This window comes from Dioscorea cayenensis, chromosome 1 (assembly GCF_009730915.1).
Source record: "Dioscorea cayenensis subsp. rotundata cultivar TDr96_F1 chromosome 1, TDr96_F1_v2_PseudoChromosome.rev07_lg8_w22 25.fasta, whole genome shotgun sequence".
Lineage (NCBI taxonomy): Eukaryota > Viridiplantae > Streptophyta > Magnoliopsida > Dioscoreales > Dioscoreaceae > Dioscorea > Dioscorea cayenensis.
Genome location: NC_052471.1, coordinates 30,311,323 through 30,319,713, shown reverse-complemented (window position 1 = coordinate 30,319,713; position 8,391 = coordinate 30,311,323). Strand labels below are relative to the sequence as shown.

The 8,391-nt window shown below is 38.4% G+C and overlaps 1 pseudogene; it reads right to left on the bottom strand.

Moving 5' to 3' along the window:
• Positions 1–4,480: 4,480 nt before the first annotated feature.
• On the bottom strand, positions 4,481–7,970 carry LOC120259313 (annotated as a pseudogene).
• Positions 7,971–8,391: the final 421 nt, after the last annotated feature.

Genomic DNA, 8,391 nt, shown 5'->3' with positions numbered 1-8,391 from the left:
TTGAGGAGAAAGTCAAAAGATTGCTCAAATCGGGATAAACGGAGGACCCCTCCCTGGGTACTAGACGAAGTGAACGTAGGAAGAAACCATCTTCAAGATGGAATGAGGAAGCAGGATTCATTCCACAACCACCCAGATCTACTAAGAAAAAGGGGACATCTAGCACGCCTCCGGAAGGTACTTCTTCCACCCTTCTTCTTATAAATGACTGGAATGATCTGCAATTAATTAATTATTGCAATGCTTGTGGTATCTCTTTTGATTCGCTGCACCATAAAGATAATTGCTTATCACATTTACGCATGCTTGAATCAATTAGATCGACTGTTCCTTGTTCAGGTGGAACCTCGAGTCTAGGTTCCGCTTCTGGTCCTAATTAGTTTTCTTATGAATATTATCAACTGGAATGTTAGGGGTTTAGGAAGATCTTCTAAGCGCTTCCTAGTTAGAGACTTTTTACAAATTCATCACGCTGACATATGTTGCATCCAAGAGTCCAAACTTAGTTCTATTAACCCTTCCATTTGGAGATCTATTGGTGGGACCCGTCTTGACCAATTTGTTTACACTCCGGCCTTAGGATCTGCGGGTGGAATGATTATTGGTTGGAACAATAATTTGCATGTGGGTCAAATGATCTTTCAAGGCTTATTTTGCCTCTATGTTGAATTCAGAAGCAAATCCAATGAAGTTCGCTGGGTCTGTACCACTGTTTACGGGCCAAACTCACGTCACTTGAAATCTGACTTTTGGAATGAAATCAGAATTTGCCAGCCTGGAGGGGATGCCCCAAGGGTTATCTGTGGGGATTTTAATTCCATTTTCAACCATAGTGACAAGTCTAATAGTTTCCCTAATCTTGATGGCATTAGGCAAGCACAAATGCTTATTAGGGACCTCCATCTTGTTGAGCCTCCATCGTTTGGGAAGCGTTTTACTTGGACTAATGGTCAAAGCAATCCAATTTGGATTAAATGGACCGCTTCCTTGTCAATCTTCATTGGATTTCGCTTTTCACCAAAACTACTCAAAATTGTCTTCCTAGACTTAGCTCTGATCATGTGCCCATTAGACTTGAAGCGGGGGATCATTCTCCTGTTCAGCGCCCATTCCGCTTTGAACGAACTTGGTGCTTGGCTGAGCATCTTCAGGACCACAATCAGGACTGGTGGTGCTCGCATCATTTCCAGGGATGTGGGGCCTTCATCCTGGCCAAGAAGATCGCTAATACCAGAAAGCAGCTTAAGTACTGGGCTAAAACAGATTTTGGTTCGATTAAGCTTAACAAGCTGGCCTTATTGCATGAAATTGATCTCCTGGATAACTTGAAAGAAACTCGCCTCCTCACTGATGTTGAGATTGCCAGAGATTCATCCTTGAGATCAGAGTTATTCCAAATCCTCAATCATGAGGAGATTTACTGGAAGCAGCGAGCTAGGGTATCCTGGCTTCAAGAAGGAGACGAAAATACCAGTTTTTTTCATTCAGTGGCCAACGGTCGGAAGAACAGGAATTTTATTCCTTGGATTACTCATAACAATATTCGAGTCACGGATACAAAAAGAATAGGGGATTCCTTCACTGCCTACTATCATAACCTTTGTGGCTCAACTCAAGATTTTCGCTTCAAAATTAACTGGCAATTTTTACTTGGCCCTAAATTCCAGCACGACCTCTCTTCACTTGACAATCCTTTCACTCATGAGGAAATTAGACGGGCAGTTTTTGACTTAAATGCGGACAAAGCGCCTGGTCCGGATGGTTTCCCGATCTTCTTCTTTCAGAAATATTGGGCGATTGTCAAGGACGACATCTTCAAGCTTTGTGAGGACTTCTACTGGGGGAGAGCCAATTTAGAAAGAATCAATTGGGCCAACATTGTTCTTATCCCCATAAACCAAAGCCCGGAGAACCCTTCGCATTTTCGTCAAATTAGTTTGATTAACTCCTCCCTTAAAATCATATCCAAAATCTTAGCAAACAGACTAAGATCTAAGATCAACATTTTGATCGATGAGACCCAGTCGGCATTCATTAAAGGGAGATGCATCACTGATAATATTATCACTGCCAACGAACTCATCTTCTATATGCAAAAACATAGGTCCCCTGGACTGATTCTTAAAGTGGATTTTGCAAAAGCCTTTGACACGGTGGATTGGGAATTTCTTTTGGAGCTCCTACATGCTAGGGGTTTTAGTGATAAATGGATAGGTTGGATTAACTCTATTCTTACCTCTACCAAAGCGAAATTTCTCATCAATGGCAGCCAAAGTGGTTACATCAGATATCGCAGAGGTCTAAGACAGGGAGATCCTCTCTCACCTCTCCTCTTTGCTCTTGCGGTTGATGTTCTTAGTGCTATGATTAACAATGCTCTGAATTCTGGAATTCTTCATGGGGTGGTCCTTGGTGGCTCTGGGATCAAGATGTGTCATCTGCAATATGCTGATGATCTTCTCATACTTACTAATGGGGGCGATGAAGATCTGCGAATCATCAAACTCATTCTCTATATGTTTGAGGGCATTTCAGAACTCAAGGTAAATTCGGATAAAACTTGCCTATATGCTGCTCTGAGAAATCAGGTTCCTCTTATTTCCCAGGCCAGGACTATTCATTGTGCCTCTGGTTCCCTTCCGATTACCTATCTCGGCATACCTATTTCAGGGGGAAGACTAAGAAGACAGGATTGGGATATTCTAATTAACAAAATTCGACTGAGGCTCGGTTCTTGGAAATCTAAATTACTATCCCTAGGGGGGAGGCTCACACTGATTAACTCAGTGCTTACTGCCATCCCCACCTACTGGATGTCGATATTTAAACTTCCTTCCTGGGTTATTAAGGGTATCGATAAGATTCGCAGAGATTTTCTCTGGTCAGGACCGGACAATCATCAGAGCAAAATAAGACTGGTTTCCTGGACTAGACTGTGTCGTTCTAAAGAGCAAGGAGGTTGGGGAATTTTGAATTTACATACTTTTAACAATGCCCTTCTGGGCAAATAGTGGTGGAAGATTGCTTCTGAGACCCGTTGGTGTGGCAAGGATATTCTACGCGAAAATTACTATCGGAACTCCCCAATGTGGAACCTGTACCATAAACCTTGTAGAAGGCGATCCTTCTTCTGGAATGGTATCTTGCACTCCCTCCCTGCTTTTAGAAAAAATTTAATCTCCATCACTCGGAATGGGGCTTCCACGCTCTTTTGGCTGGAGAATTGGGTGGATGGGCGTGCTCCTGCAGACATCTGGCCTCATTTGTTCCAACTTTCCACTCTTAGGGAGATCACGATTCGGGATTATTTGAGCAGCAATTCGGTGTCTCCTTTGAGCAACTCCCCTGAGTGGAGCACTCTTATCAATAGAGCCATTGCGCTTTCCTCTTCGGAGCATGATGAAAAACGTTGGTCCCTCACGGCCAATGGCAGTTTCTTAGTCAAATCTTTCTACAATTTTTTGAATGACGGCTGGTTGAGGTGTTCCAAGTCACCTATTATCTTGAAAAGCATATGCCCGGAAAAAATTAATTTGTTCAACTGGCTTGCCTGGGATTACAAGATCTTGACACTGGATAACTTAGCTTTGCGTAGATGCAATTTCCTTCATTCTGCTACTTGTGTGATGTGTCACGCGGCAATTGAAATGGCTGATCATCTCCTTCTCCATTGCTCCTTCGCCTCGCATATCTGGAATTTTTTTGGACAACTTTTTGGGATCTTTCTTTCCCCTAGATCCCTCTCGGACCTCTGGGGAAACTGGAGAAGCAATCTGTCTAAAAATCTAATCCCATTTTGGGATTTGCTTGTGAGAGCTATTAATTGGAATATCTGGCTTGAAAGAAATGCTCGTATCTTTAATTCCGATTGCCTTTCGACTGTTGCAATTATTTTAAAGATTATTTGCATGATAATTTCATGGTTCGATGCAGCCTCTGAAGCTAAAAAGGCGAAACTTGAGGAACCTGTGTCAAAGATAAAGAGGAGTCTTGATTTCCTGAGTTCCAGAGATGTGGTGCAGGATGCCCCGTCATCGAGACCTTCTTCCCCGGGGGAGATTTAGTCTTTTTTACTTGTATCCCTAAAGGAGTTTCCCTTCCTTTAGGTGTTTTCCCCTTCTTTCTCTCTGGCTTTCGTTGTGTCTGTTGTTTTCTCAACCACTTCTGGTGGTTTATTTTGTTTGAGCCTCTGCTCCTTTTGGTGTTTCTTTTTTAATGAACGTGATTTATCCACTTTTTTCAAAATAAATAAATAAATAAATAAATAATTACTTTGTAAAAAGATAATATACATAAAAAAAAGTCATAGACTCTATAAATAAACGAAATAAACCTCTAATGGAAACATGGAATGAAACTTTATGACATTACTTATAAATTAAATTAATTTCATTTTAAAAATCATTACTTATAAGCTTATTTATTTTATTTTGGATTTTAATTTCAGATCACAAACAAGCATGCAAACAAGCATGAAAACTACTCTTAAAAAGTTTATTTATTAGTTTAATTTAGGATTGATCACAAACCATAATGTTTGTCATAAACAGAGTAGCTAATTGGAGACTCTTCTTAATTTCTTTCTAGCACAATGGCATGGGAACACCATTCCAATCCTTCAAGCATTCTAGCAATGGGTCTATAATCTTTCCACTAGAAATGGCATTGAAAACTTTGTTGAAATCCTCCCCTGGTGTTGTTGCTGTTGTTGTTGTTGTATTCTCACCTGTCAGAAGTTCAGTATTGAGTTCTTCCCTTACAAACCTGTAAAGAGGGTAAGATCTACACTCCTTAATCCTATTATTCACAGCAAAGTTTCCATTCTCAAAAGCAATCCCTGTACTTTCTGCTTCTTTTGGTAAAACCAGTTTCAACTCCTCTTCAAAAAGCACAATCTTTTCATTCTCCCAAGTACTGATGTTTTTTATTGCATGCTCAACAAGAACTTGCCTTAGCTTTTGCATCAATGGGTAGGAGTTATTGCAAGGATCATCTATGTAAGAGAAGACATGTTCCTTGTTAATGACTTTTGATTAAATCCTTCTCTTCATTAGCAACACCCACTTTCTTGGCCACTTGGCTCACAGTGCTCATTATAGTTTTTCTTGAAATTTTTCCTCCAAATGCCCTCAGATCAATGGCTTGACAAAGACCAACTAAGAAAGTGGATGACATGAGCTTTAGTATCTCTATTGCTTCTGCTGTTTTCCTGGCAGAAATCAAACCCAAAGAGTTGACATCTTGGTTGTGTTGCTCTGCACTCTCGACATGATTAGTGACAGGGTTGGCCAGAGCTTGAAGCTCCGAGCAGTACGAAGCCATAGCAATTTCACCACCTTTGAGTCCATAGTCTAAGCTTGGATTCCTTCCACCTGAGAGATTGGAAGGTAAACCATTGTTGTAGAAATCATTAACAAGCTCTGAAAACTGAGCAAACATAAGCTTCCCAATAGCAGCAAGAGCCAGACGAGTGTTGTCCATTGAGACACCAATTGGTGTCCCCTGAAAGTTACCACCAAAGAGAACCTTATTTCTTGAGACATCAATCAATGGGTTGTCATTCACAGAGTTGATCTCCCTCTCAATGGATTTTGTTGCTGCACGTATGACTTCAATCTGAGGACCGAGCCATTGAGGAGAAGTACGAAGAGCATACCGGTCTCTCTTGGGATTTTGGAGTAATTGATTGATCTTCATGTATGAGCTACCTTCCAATATATGTTCCATTATGGCTGCTGCTTCAATCTGGCCTGGACTGTGTTTCAATTTATGAATGAGATGGTCAGTGTACTCTGGATTTCCTAACATAACTTCACAAAACATAGCTGACATGATTTCTGAAAGAATTGCAAGTAAGTTGGCATCATATAAGACCATGGAAGCTAATCCAGAAGCAACAGTTGTGCCATTAACAAGCGCGATTCCTTCCTTCGGTTGCAGCTCGAAAAAGCCACTAGAGATTCCAGCAAGTTCAAAGGCCTTAGAAGCATCAATTGTTCGGCCATCAGGACCAATGGCTCTTGAGTTAGGCCGGCCAATTAGCAGTCCGACAATGTAGGATAAAGGAATAAGATCACCGGAAGCGGTGATGCTGCCTCTGACTGGCAAACATGGTGTGATGTTAGTGTTGATAAGTCTTGTGATTGCCTCTAAGATTTCAAAACGGATGCCTGAATAACCTTGCAGAAGGCTGTTGATTCTAACCAACATTGCAGCTCTTGTTACTGCACTTGGCATCATATTGTTTGGCTCTTGCCCGGTGCTGAAAATTCCTGCATTAAGAAATCTATTGTGCAAGAGTATATATCCAAATTAGTCATTAATTTGTTATAATTATAATAATATATAATCATACTGGAAGAATTAAAACTCATAATTCAAACTTTATTTTGTATTCTTAAGAATTAATAAGATAGTGAATGTTCATTATAAAAAAAAAAATAATCAGTGCTCTTGATATGAATGCATGATTTCACAATACAAGACATGTATAAGATAAGTTTCACACATCCTTTGAAGCTTTAATCATTTTTTATTTTTATTTTATTTTATTTTTTGTTATAAAAGACAAGTGTTCCATTTTAAAAAAAAAATTATTGCCATGTATAGCCATGGATTTAATACCTTACATATATGTGCCTTCACTTTCCATTGATTTGCGGTGTTAATTTTAAAGTTTGTCAAAATGAACATGTACCTTGAATAAAGGATTCAATGCCAATTAATCAAGAGATCATTGATATTTTTGTCTTTGTTTAACTACTGTAGAGAGTCATCCATTGTGAGAATACTTGATGAATTAAAAATAATAATTGTAAACTATGTAAATTTTCCTAAATGATTGTGTGAAAATTAATTAGAATGGTCTCTTTATATATATTTATTTACAGGGCTATCTATCAAAATACATAACCATGCAAAGATTATGTAAAATATGTTGGATAACATATTTATTAATTTAGATGGAAATTAAGGTCTGGCTAACAAAGATTAAAAAAAAAAAAAATCTAATATATAATATAAACCATAAAAACATCCAAAAGAATTGTTTCATCCATTTATTTATTTATTTATTTCTATATCTTTAAAATTACAAAAAAAAAAATTTAAATTTATTTAACTATAACCTTTTCTTTTTATATCTGTTAGAGATAATTTTGCAAATATTTACTTTAACAAACAGAAGTAAAATAGATACAGAAAAGACCCTACACCTCAATTCAAAAATTTTGCAGAGGTACTGAAACAAATATTAAAAACTATGTAAATAATAATAATAATAATAATAAGAAGAAGAAGAAGAAGAAGAAGAAGAAAAGAGAAAGAAAGATAGACCTGATAAGCTCCTGCTGAAGAGCAGTAGCCTGATTGGTTCTCCTGTGAGATGATGCACCAAAGCCAGTGATTACACCCTCATTGTTCATAACCCAATCACTGCTGGCTTTCACCCTTGCCCTTGCCTCTTCTGATAGCTCCACCTTCACTACTACTCCATCATCATCATCAATGGCAACAGCAGCAGCAGCAGCCACTGCAGCTACCTGAGAGACCTTCAAGTTGGCACCTTCTAACCTGACAACAGGCTTCCTGAACTCCTCCACCATCCTCTTCACTTCATCAAGATGGCTTCCGGTCATCGTCTCTGCCGTCGTATTCCAGTTCAAAGGATCATCCTTGATCACCTTCTGGCATAAGCTTTCCATGGCTGAATTGAAAATAAATGAAATAAGATGTACAACTGTGGTGATCTCAGGTGATAAATTAAGAGATATCTCTATAACTAGTAGCTGAGAAGCTTGTATACATGAAGGAGAATATTTAGAGTTATTAAACAGAGTTCGGTTTAAGATATATTGAGTTGGTGAAAATAAATTCAGTTTGAAGAAAATTGCATGCTTCTGTCATGCTTGAAAAATAAACCCCGTTTCAAAGAGGTATAGTGGTAGCAAGTTCAAAGTGATAATAACAAGTCATTGGAAGTGGGCGTGGATTTGTAGCTAAAATCTCATGTGAATGGAGTGTTTGTCGCATTTATCAAAACAATAATGCTAGTCACTTTATTGGGAGAACTTGTACTAGTCAAATTAAATTGTTGTGATTGTGATAAACTTAAAGGTATTTTAATATATGTGACATGCATGCTTATCCCCTAAACTTGTTATCTTGTTCAACCTTTTTTTATTATTATTATTTTTTTAATAATATGGATAAACCATAAATTTATTGAAATAAAAATTCAAGCAAACAAGACAGACACAAACCGAAAAATAACCATACAAAAGGAAGGAAACAAACTAAAAATCTCACAAGGGGTGAGGAATACAAAGATAAAGAAAAAGAAAGGACAATACGGAGAAGATAGAAACTGGGTCGGGCTGAGGCTACCCTCAC